Consider the following 12,567-nt stretch of genomic DNA (forward strand, 5'->3'; position numbering starts at 1 on the left):
GTTCATATCTGACTTCTGCCTCCGTAATGGGGGCATCGAGATCAGGATTCTCATTGCCGCTGTAATCCGGAAGTCGTTCTCTATTCGCATCTCCAACGTACATCTTTTGGAGCTCTCGAAAGAGCTCTTCTTCTGTACCTGCGTAGCTGTGTATAACCTTCTGTACATTGTGTCTTTGTACAGTTTTTGTACTCTCAGCATCCAAGAGGCATCGGAGAATGTTCCAGGTCTTGGACATACCCATTTGCCTCTCCATCGAATTGCACGTGGCCTCCCAATTTTGTTGGGTTAACCTATTCGCATAAACTTCGATTTCCTTGTCTAATTCTGCAATTCTCTTCCTTAATTTCCGATTATGTTTTTGCTTTTTCCACCTTTTCAGCATACTACCTTTCGCTTCCCACATGTGTAATAACCTGCTATCCATCTCCTCAATCCCTGCCTCTTTTGGAACAGTTTTGGTAGCTCGTTTAACACTTTGTTGTAGTTTCTCTGCCCATTTCTCGATGTCCGTTATATTCGCTTCCGCATCTTCCTTTCGGATTTTGCGGAAAGAGTCCCATTCCACAAGTTGCAGTTCTCTACCCCTCTGTTTCTTTGGGCCTGCTTTTACCGTTGTGACGACGATGTAATGGTCACTACCTAAGCTTTCCTGCATGTTTTTCCATCGAGAATCCACTATGTTTTTTGTAAACGTAAGATCTGGTGTCGTGTCGTTGCTTACGCTGTTTCCTATTCTGGTGGGTGCTTGAGGATCAGTTATGAGCGTTAGTCTTTCCTGCTGAGCATCTGCCCATAAGCTTCGGCCCTTAATGTTACCTAAGCTGTATCCCCATGCCGCGTGTGGCGCGTTAAAATCGCCGACCACGACTAGCGCCTGTTTGTCTGCTACGCTCAACGCTTTGCGGAAGAGTGGACCGAATTTCGGCTTGTGCCGGGGTGGACTGTATATGTTCAGAATAAATATACTTCCCGCTTCTTTGCGGGAGGGAATTATTTCAATAAGGACGTGGTCTATGCCTCGCATTCCGGTATCGTGCTCGACAGCCACGAGGTTTCTGTGTACCAGTGTCGTGAAGGTTGCCTGCTCGCCGGAAGGACTGTAAGATTTATAACCCGATAATTTTGCCATCCCCCCGGTCTCCTGCAGGGCGATGACATCTGGCGGCTCCTTGCTTGTTATGAACTGCTGCAGGTTTCCTCGCTTGCGACGATACCCGCGGCAGTTCCATTGCCAAATCGCGTATTGGTTACGCGGCGCCATTTTGATTTATCTGATCTTCCCCGGTGGCCTTGCTATTTTCCGCCGCAGTCGGTCTGCTATACGGTTTGCTTTTAACGGGTCCCGCGCCTGTCGGCCGAGTATCCTTTGGTATGCTTTCTAGTGCCGCTACTCTATTCTCTAATCCATCGAATCGTTGTTTAATATCTACATACATGTTTGTAATTTGTTGCTGTATCCCATCAAACATTTCTTTAAATGTTCCCATAACCTCGCTGATTGTAAAGTCACTCTTTTCCTCAACTGTTTCTTGCGCCTTCCTTTTGTGTGGTGGTGCTTCCCCGTTCGCTTGTGCGGGAACTGGTGTTGGAGCTCGACTAGGCGTCGGCGTCCTACTGGCGGAGGGTGTGTTGCTATTCTTTTTTTGTTGCTGTAGCTTCGTGTTTTCTGCCCTAAGCTGCTTGATCTCTTCTTTAAGCGTTGCATTCTCTCGAGTAATATGTTCCAACATCTTTCTCATCTCTTTCATTTCCTGTTCTAGGGCGGACCCCTTAGCTTTAAGAGAATGAGTAGCAGTGCCGGAGACCACGCTTGCCCAGCTCACCTGTGCTTTGCTTCCGTCTCCCCCTCGAGAAGTGCTCGAACCAGACCTTGGCCTCGACCTTGATCTGGTCCGGGATCTGGTGCTGGACCTGGACCTGGAGCGTCCGCGGCCAGCTTCCCCGGACTGTCTCGGGAAGGAACCGGACCGGTCTCTCCCAGGGTCACGCTCGTAGTTTTTCCTGCTTGTTTCTTCTTTGTCGGTTGATGGATGCTTGCTCGATATCGTCGTATGGTTATTGTTGTTGTTGTTGCTCCCTCTGGCTTCTTTGTTGTTGTGGTTGTAGTATTCTTCGGCATATTGTTCTTCCCTCCTCCGTCGCTCCCAGCGACGTCTCCTGACCAGGTACGGTATCTTGTATCTTGCGTCGCAATTCTTGTCTCCCGTGAGGTGGTCTCGGCCACAGAGTTGGCACTCCGCTTGGCAGTTGTGGTCGTGTTGTGGATTCTTGCACCCGCACCCTCGGCAAATCTTGTCTTCCGGGTTGGGGCACACGTCAGCCCTGTGCCCTGTTCTTCCACATTCATAGCATATGTCAATCTGCTTTTTATACAAGGAGCATCGAATAAGCATCGCTCCATATCTCACGTAGCTTGGGACGTAAAAACCTTCAAATAAAACGATCACGTTGTCTGTGTTACCCATTCTCTTGGCGTGCAAGACCCCAGGATTGCGTGGCGTTACCAGACTGGTCACTATGTCCTCCGGACTCTCTTCTTTGGATATTCCTCTGATGAGACCCTTGGATGTGTTATCAGGAGCTGCTCTGTAAGCGCTTGCTTCAAATTCTTGTTCTCCAAAGCGGAGCTTATTGATAGCTCCATATTTCCTGGCCCGGTCCTCGGATGGCGTGCTGAGCACCATTATGTTTTGCGTGCTGTTTATACATATGCTGTCTTCCTCCGCTGTCTCTCGACCGACCCCGGCAGCATTACGTAGGCAGCAGTAAATGCGATCCAGCTTGTAGTCCGAGAGGTTAAGTCCGCCACGTGGACGCACTATCACTCTGTAATCTTCTTTCGGTAGGCTAGGCATCCTACTTGCTCTGATGATTTGACGCACGTTGCGTTCATTCTTCCATTTGTGTCTTGCTGCTTCCTCGATGAAGGTTCTTCCATGGTGTTTGTTTCCGACCAATCCGGCCTCATTGTTGCATCGCTTCTTCGCGCCTCTTCTAACTTCACACCAGCCTGATTCTTTTCCAAACTCCTCCCGTTGCATTTCTTTGTCTTCCACGTTCATGAGCTCCTCCCGTTGCACTTCTTTGTCTTCCACGTTCATGAACTCCTCCCGTTGTATTTCTTTGTCTTCCACGTTCATAAGCTCCATTACGGCACCAGCAAAAACTCTCGGAGGGGAACGGGGGGCCCCGGACAACTCCGTCGGCGCGCTAGGCCGAGCTCTCTCAGCCGCCGCCACGGTGGAGACACTGGCGTCGAGGCGTTCGCGATAGGCTTAACTCTCCCGCCACACGTAGCGGGAGAAAAAAGAACGATTGACGGCCGAAAAATGGGCCCACCTGGTAGAAAATGGTATCCTTGGGGTCCTTGGAACTTCTACTTTCGATTATCACTGGATATTCTCCACGAGACTGTGATTTTCCACCGAGAATCATATGAAAACTGCGGAGTCCACCCGATGGGCATCCGCACTCCGTGACTTCTTCTTCTTCCTCTCTCATGAGAGCGAGAGTGAAAGAAATTGTAGTAGCGCCAATAAGGCTGCAGAAGATAGCGCCAACCTTTCCCTTTCCCTCAAGAACCACTTATCATCATCATCAATAAGGCAACGCGCAGATCGAGCTGCTGCCGACGCCGTCCGCGTTTCCCCGTTTGCCCGCGTTCGCGCCGAACGCGCGCGGTGTCCGTGACTGCAGCAGGCGCCTCTGGCGGCGGCTTGGCAGGTTTCGACCAGCCACGCCCCGGCAATTGTTGAGGCGCAGCTTGGCCGTGACGTCACAGGGGAAATAAAGCTGGCAGCCACCGCGACGGCGGCAGAACTCTCGTTGACTCTGTGGCGAGTACATGTACGCTCGACATGGCACGACCAAAGAAGATCCGGACACCCGACAAAAAAGCAGCTCCTCTTGAAGCGCGTCGCGCGACCAAGCGAGAATCTGCGCGTTGGCGGTGAGCCTATTCGGAATACCGTGCCTAGCAGAACTTAGAATTTCCTAGCAAAACTTAGCCAAGCCTAGTAAAACCTGGAAGAAAAAGTAGGTCGATCATCAGCTCCGCTGTTTACTCCAGCCTTGTACCACTAGTGAAAGCTTCCCACGTTTTTTTCTTTTTTTTTCTTTTCGATAACACAATAACCCTGGCGTAGTTTAAAAAAAACTGTTTTAGTCTGTGTAAAATACATCTACCACGAGCCAGAGGGAATTTTGAAAGAAGTGTTTTTCTGGAACGCAAGTGATTACAATAATGAGCCTGGTTCACCCTGGAAATAGTGAAAACGCCACCGCTGCCTCACCATGTTGTTGTAACAGTGCCGATTACAAAAATATAGTGCTTGAACCAGTTTCAGGCTTCATGCAGAGTTAATTCATGAGGTTTACGTCCGTAGAAGGTTAGGTTCTTGCTTGCAGATGTCCTATTTGAATATTTAGGTAACGAATAATGGCTTTATCAGTATGCTATACGATGTTGGTGCTCGAGGAAACATTTGTTTGGGAAATACTTCAGTGCATAAATGTAGCCACCAAACTACGTCTATGCTGTAGTGTGAATATATGCAAGTTTCTGCTACGTCTCATTCGGCGGCACCCTATATGCTACTTCATTCTTCCTCTGCCTTTATCTTATCTGTCTTAACGATCGACCTACTAATATTCCAAGCTATATGTACGCCTTGCTACACCATATCTTCGTTTATGTACCATCGATGTTTCTGGTGAAGAAACAAAATTTCTAATACTAAGCGCGCTCATTCAAGGCGGACATCTGAACTATTGCGCATCGCCCTAGAAAATATCTCATACTCAGTTTCCCCGGGTGTATAACCCTAGTAAAAGGCCCTGAATTCATCTAAGTGTCCGACTTTTACGCTTGCGTGTAAGCTCGCTAGATCAAACATCTAAATCATCTGAATATATGTCGGAAATCTCAGCTTTCTTTTATTTAAATTTTGCCTTATCAGTTAATGCTTTTTGTGCTACGTCACCTAAACTAAGCTGCTTCCCCGTAATGCCAGATTTAGATACGATATGCGCAAATTAGGTTACTTCTTATTTTCCCGCCAAGAGTTAGAATTCTCACCACCAAGGTTCCCCGTCAAGATTGCTTAAAGCACATGACATAGTCGATTCAAGATAGGAATAGCCACTTCGTATGTGTTAACCGTTCCGCCAGCTTGACAATTGAAACATGTCGTATCACTAAAGCTATCAATAGCTCATCGCAAATAAGGATTTCAAGCTTACTCCAATGGTATATACTCGTGCATCAACACTACCAGGTTACCTCGATCACTCCTGTCGATAATTGAATGGGCGTGTCAACCTGCATGCGCAATAATGTCAGTTTTAAAGGCGTCGTCAGCAGAAACTGGGCATTGAATACAACCACTTTGACGCGTTCTGTCAAACTGATGACGCGTACAGCAGCGAGCCTATGACGTTGCCGGAATGTCTAAATATGGAGGCTCTCAATATACACTGCCTGCACACCATACAATTATTCTTCTCACAGGCTTGCCAAAATTTACCATGCATACATAAATACTTTTTTATATCGCTTGATTTACATAGTCGTCTAACTTTTCATTGTGTGTGTGTGTGTCTGGTTGCGGGTGTTGTGGTTGTTGCCCAATAACGTTTGTTCTACGTGTTGTGTTTTGAAAGTTACGTAAGTTATGCTGTATATAAAATTCAAATGTGATTATTGTATTGTTTCACACATAATATTCTCATCTGTACTTATTATTTTACGATAATATGATTGACAGTGTGCTCACACAAAAAAATGGCTGAGGTTTTAACACCTGTAAGCCTAGTTACCACGATCGAAAGTTGTTTGGCTTGGTTTTGCAAAGACGATGCACACGGTGTTTCATTAATGCGCGCTTCCGCGCGTGGTAAGATTCTCTATAACGTGCTAATCTGGCCACCCTTTGCTCCAGTGTTTATGGAGCCAACCTTCTTGCTTTGCTTGAGATTTCGCAGCCTGCCGTCTAGCTATATCTACTGGATGATTGGATTGAGCCTGTCGCTTGCGCTGAAGCGCACGCACAGACGGCCCAGCCGGCGTGCCATCAATAGCGAGACTGAGTGACTGAGCGACCAAGTGCCGGCGAAGCAGCCGTTAAACCCTCGCCTAGTCACGTGGTACCGCAGCGGTGAGGCTCCGAGCCAGCGCAGCTGCGATGCCTCTCCGCCGCGAATCACGTGGCGTGACGTCACATATTCCACACTTGCGCTCCAGCGGCTCACGCTCCGGCGGCTCAAGGTCATTGCGACGCGATGAATCACCTTGCGAGACATGGCGTAGTAGAGCTTGCGCTGTAATAAGATATGGACAGAACGAGCGCAACGTTAGCCGTTGTCCTGTATACGTTTGTTCATGATTGCGATAAATTAGTCTAGATTCATCCCCTATATACTTCGAGTATAAAATAAATATTCCCTTCCAATAAAATAAAAGTGAGACTAGGCTTGGCATAAATTTTATGACAGCCAATTTATCGTGTTATAGACCATGTCGTTTTTCACCCAAGCTTCGTGGTAACCTTGCCGGTGGCGTCTGCTATTTTGGTTGTTTGGTGAGCACGAGCTCGCCGAACAATCAAGTTTGGTTTTAGGTGCGGTAACCATATGCCGAAAGGCGCAATGTAAAAGCTTACGCTTACGGCTCTTTCGGTGCTGGTTAATCACCTGCACCTGGTAAGAGTTTACTTTATTGGCAGGAAACATTTATTTTATACTCTAAGTATATAGGGGGTTAGTATAGACTAATATATCCCCAAATGCCTTCCAAAATAAGTTATGTTTCGCCACTTCTTTTGAGATGCAGCTCATGAAAACCTTCTATGATAATATGTGTGAGGTCGATGAAGATGGGCAAAAAGAGAGCGGGAAAGGGGGCTGAAGCTGTGTAGTGAAGTCAGCTTCGTGTGATCACAACTAAAATCACAACCGTAATTTTCATCATCACCGTGTTGCTTTCCAATCTCTTTTTATTACACTTTCTTGAATGATCTCCTTTTAGCTTATCTGTTATCGCTTGTATGTGTGCTTTCGCAAGAGGTGTAACGCTCGGCAGATAAGACTTTTATGCTGTGTACTAGCAAGTTCTTAAACTAAAGGGACATTGCATCCACTCGGCTGAAACTGAGATGACAGTTTGAATACCAGCAATACTGAAATGCCTTATGAAATATTCGGAAGGTCGTTTCAATGATAATGATTATTTCTGTTTCAATTCCCTTTGAAATGGGGTTGCGAAAAATAATCACCTAACCTGCTTGCGCTAACAGGTATTATATACATCTCTTGCAGTCCAACATTTTTCCCATCTCACTGTTATCTTCTGTTTCTTCATTAAAATCTGTATATCTGTAGATCTGTATAATAAACAGTTACGTATCCCGTAACCGTCCCGGCTCCATCGTTATCTCCCCTTCATTTTTTCCACCAGTACTATAAACGTCTCTCGGGTTTCGATTGTGTAGCGATGCCTTCCTGTTGAGTGTATACCACTCTTATCAACCACCGTTCATGGTACCTTGATTCCATTGATAACGGGAGTGAAGCGTTGCTCTAACCGCTGAGGAATCGCAATATGGAATATCCTCGCAAAATTCATGGCTACAAAATCACGGCCCTGTTAATCTCAACCACTGCCCAGTGTACGCTTCTATCCGCTTTAAATTCCGGCGATTACAATTTCGGAGCGCTTTGGCAGCACTCTGATGATAGTGCCAGACAGCAATGAAGTCGTATTACATGGACAATGGACCGTTGTACCATTGATGTTGCCTTTATAACACTATATCAGCGCAGCTATTGGCACAATATGGCACATTTCTTTCGGCAAACCACATTTGTAGGTTCGCAAGAGCGCTCCACACCGACCGGTCGAATGTGCCATTAGAGAACACGAATTGAAACCAGGCATCCCCAGCTAAGCAAAGGAATTGCACTTGACTACCTTAAGAAGCTACTTTTAATGCGAGTAGCATTCTGATGATACTTACTTGACACACTTTCCAGCCTCTTAACCTTTTGCCGGCTAGTTTGGTTACTGTGTATACATATATAGTTCATAGTGTAATGGGTAGAGCGCCAGGCTGTTGCGCTGAGGAACAGTGCTCAAAACCCACCTTTGTACCTACTTGGCTCGCTGAGTATGGGACTCTTGGTATGTGCCTCTCTTTAATGAAACTCTATCACGCCAACTTGGCTCGCTGAGTATGGGACTCCTGGTATATGCCTCTCTTCAACGAACCTCTTTGACACCATGTTGGTTCACGGGGCATGTGGCACATTTCAATGGACCTCTTTGACGCCAACTTGCCTGTCACTCTTGAATGAGAACAAAGCCCTTATAAAATTTATCTGGTGCTGGGCGGGAGGAAACACACGTCGTCATATATATTCAGAAAATTTTGGCTGAATATATATTCAGACGCACGCCACGCGTGGACTTCGTGGTGGCGCCCCCAGGTGGCGCAACATCTCCAGAGGGACAGAGCACTTTGGGGCCACAATAAACATGAGGGAACGCTCACGCCAGCGCTAACGTTCGCAAATGCCAATCTGTACTTAAAATCGGATATCTTGCCCGGGCAGGAAGTTAACCAAAGATCGGTAGGCCGGTTGCCTTTCGGAGCCCACGGCAAAACCACAAATGAGGCAGTGCACGGTGACATGGGTTGACCCCGTCGAACGTGACTGATTTTCAGGGGTGACATACAAGATCCCTTGCAAGCATTGTGACGCCGCCTACGTCGCTGAATCTGGCAAGGTTAAGAGGCGACAGAAACAACACCTGTACGACGTGGCAAAGGCGAACTCTGCATCCAACACCCTGGCAGAACATTTCGAGTGGGCAAGCCATATCAGTGATTGTGAAGCAGCAGCTATCATCGCCAGAGAAAGATCCCTAGCTATGCGCTTACTGCAAGAAAAATGTTACGCCTAGTCAACACCACCTATCAATAACTGCGCACTGCTAGAGTATATAAGCAAGTTTGATTGTGCATTTTGTATGTTATTGTGAACAAGGGGCATGCGTAGAGACCTTAAAACGTCAATTTTTTTTTCATTTTTATTTGTTTTTCCTTACCTTGGCGTGTGTCTCTCTACTCTAGCTTTAGTATGTGTCTCCGTTGCTAGACGGTATTCCGTCGAACTCTCTGCTAAGGATTATCATCAATTAAACAACAAAATTGTCAAGGAAGTCTCGGTAGGTGGCATGCATATGCACAGCCTCGAGGCCATGCATCACAATTGTCGCGCAGCTAGCGTCGAGTGTATGTTGTGTCGAAGGCTTATAAAAGAATAAAACGTTCTTCTTGCCCTGGCAGGCCAGGTTGAGGAAGCTTGATTACTTTTTTACCCGCTTATTCCACTGCTCTGGCGTTATTGGGAGAAGCGTTCTGACGTTCTTTCTGGTGTCGTTGTTTGGTCCTGTCTGCCTTTCCAGCCTTGTTTCTATACATACGGAGTGGAGCACAAAACATAAACCAAGTTGTGTTTAAACTATATAGAGCCTCTTCAGAATACAAGATTCTGAAGTTCTCTACTCGGGTTGCTTGTTAAAAGCAAGGTTTTGGGGCGTCTGATTCAAAATCCCGGCGGCGGCGTCAAGGGAGCGAGTTTGTTAGCGTGGCGTTTTGTTGGATCCACACGTGTGGAAACGCGCTTCATTTGCAGCCGCCGCTGACGAGACCTTCTTTCTGTAGTAGGATCTGTTTGAACCTTTGCAGCGTTGGCGCCATGTTTCTCGGAGGAATACTTCAGCTGCATCTTTTTTTTTCTTTTTCCTTCCTTTCCTTTTCCTCCGTGAATGTCACTGATTCTGTGCAGTGTGGTTGGAATCGCGGCGGTGCACTTAGAGTGAGCTGTAGTAGTCTAAAATATTAGACATTCTTCTTACTCTAGCGTAAGCCGGAATTTAAACATAAATAGGCATCGGCAAAGCAGCAGTATTGTATGCTTACGACTTTCAGAGCATTTTTCTTTAAACGATATGCCAATGAAAGCGTATCGGACGAAAACAAGGGCTGCGACATGTTTGATTAGCTTACTACAGGGCGCACTATTGCACGTTCCATGACACTGCACCCAAAGTGGGCAAGCTGTACCTTGTTAGTTCGCGAGGGCAAAACGTTTCTGCCATAAAAAAATACAATTTCCTGCCTTGCAATTTCCTGTTGAGCTTTATCCGCGAGAGGTTCCTGCGGCATCGTGTATGTCGTGTTATATCGCTGTCAGTTGAAGAGCTCAGGTCTCTTCCTTTTTTTTTTTTACCCCAAGCGGTAGTCGTGTGGGATTAGAAGAGGGAAAATGCACAAGATAAAAATGAATGCTCAGGGCGTAAAGTTTCCCCCAAAACTACGAGGTGTAACTCTCAAGCGCTAGTGTTTGCTGGAGAATTAAGTATGATGATTCAGCGACTATTTGTCTAAACATTGTCCTTCTGGTTTCAAACGAATCTGCAACTTCGCAAGGCGACCATTCTCAACAATATGTTGCGTTGTAAATGAAAAGATCCGTCGTCACTATGCATGCGTGCAAACACTTACTGCATTACTGTGCGTGTAAAACTATAATTGGTTCGACATTTAGAAAGAGGAAGCGTAATACAGGACACCACGAGAAAAAAAAGTTAGACAAATGCGTGTATGGCCCATCGTAACCATGATAACTGAGCGAAAGCAGCACTAGAGTCACCTGTAATACTCAATGTACCGCTGTAGCGGAAAAATGTTAACACAAGTGACCGATCACCCGATCAGATGCCACGCTGTTGTGCCCTGGCATGCCGAAAACGAGTGTGCCAGGCTTTGACCCCGTCTTTGAAACATGAATCATGTGGCACGTTAGATACCAGTATGCACACGAACAAGAGCGCCGCGTATACTGCAATTTCCATGCTCCGGTCATCGACCACTTGGGCTAATCTTTTTTCGCTGCAGCTGTACTCAATGGCATGTGGCAGAAAGTTCCTGAACAGCGGAAGAAACACACAGGCGGCGCGAGTACCAGCCCCGGGTTTTCGGCTAAAACAACGAACCGACCAACCATCCCCTGTAATACCGTTTTCTGGTAACTGTATGGCTCGGGGCCACAGCTCCTGGAGCGCAGCAGTGTGGCCAACTGTTCTTCGCACTTTAGTTGGCTGCCAGTTAGGTATTTCGCACTGTCAAATCCCGCGCGGCAGAAGCCACGGGCTGGTGCTGTCTCAATTAATGCCAGAAATAAGAACCTACGCTAAAAAAATATAAACTGTCGTTGTCGTTAGTGAAGCGCGACGTTTTCATCGCACTGTCTTCACAAAAAGCTCGAACTTCTCGCAGAGCCTGAAACCAAAGAGTTACATAGAGTAATTACTAGAGGGAACTCTGGCATTAGTATCTACGCGAGCTGCAAGTGAGGTGGTTCGGCCAATATGGGAATATGGTGTGCTAGAATAGAAGGCAGTGTGTCATCCAGCGGCGAAACCGTCGCTCTTGTTGCGATGGCAGTCTTGGGTGCTGCAGCACTCCGGTCTACTGCAGCGTCATCTGCCACTGCAGCCTGCACTCATTGCTAGGAAGTGGAGCCATAAAGGTGCAACAATGGGCCTCCGGGATCAGCAGTGACGGTTGTCGCGTAGTTCACGGATGTCCGTGCGGAGCTCGCCGATTGCTTGCTGCGGTTTTTCCTGCCAAGTTTGCACATTTGATTGCGATAGCAATTATATGAACAGTCTACGCGCTTTTCTGCCGTCATCGTCGTCGTGATGTTCCGTATAAAGTGCAAAGGTGATAATATCGCCGCGCGCCGTATTCTGTACGTTCGTCCGAAGGTGAGCCGACGATGATGGCTCAATCTCGCGCGCGCAAGGGAGGAAAGCGGGGAGGAAGCGCGCCGTCTTCCGTTGCGCGCAAGGCACATGGGAGAGGGTAGGGCGGAGAGAGAGTGTTCTCCTGTGTATTGCGGGGCCGCGCGGGCCGTATCTTGAAAGCGATCTGCGATGCTGACTGAGTACGCTGGGTGCTGATAGCTTCGTGTGCGCTGTGTTCTCGCTGCATAGTTCGCGTTGAAGCGAGAGGCAGCACGAAGGTCAATTCGATCGTGACTGCTATCAATAAACACTCGTTGGCTGCAATATGGCCTTCTAGTAATATGAAGTTGATGCACGCTTCGAGGGTTCCTTTGATAACTGAAAGGTAAGAGTGAATCCACTGGTATCAAGCAAAAATACCCTCTAGAAAAGTTAAAATTAAAAACGTAAAGAGAAAGACACATTGGGTTCGAAGGCCCAGAACATTTATGTCTGAGTTACTTGGCCTGTAGTTTCAGTCAAACGGAAATAAGTTACGGTAAAGTTAATTAATCTGAAACAGCAGCTTGGGGGTTCTATTGAGGCAACGTTATTGGCAGATTTAAGGTAATTAGAACTAACAAAGTCAACCTAATGTGAAGCAAGTCCCTATCTTCAATTTTCTCAAGGGGCCTTCACTATAATAAGTGGAGTGATAACATGTGAACAGCTTCTAAGGGAAACTTCCTTTTCCGAAGGGGAAGAATCCGTATTAA

This window comes from Dermacentor silvarum, chromosome 8 (genome assembly GCF_013339745.2).
Source record: "Dermacentor silvarum isolate Dsil-2018 chromosome 8, BIME_Dsil_1.4, whole genome shotgun sequence".
Classification (NCBI taxonomy): Eukaryota; Metazoa; Arthropoda; class Arachnida; order Ixodida; family Ixodidae; genus Dermacentor; species Dermacentor silvarum.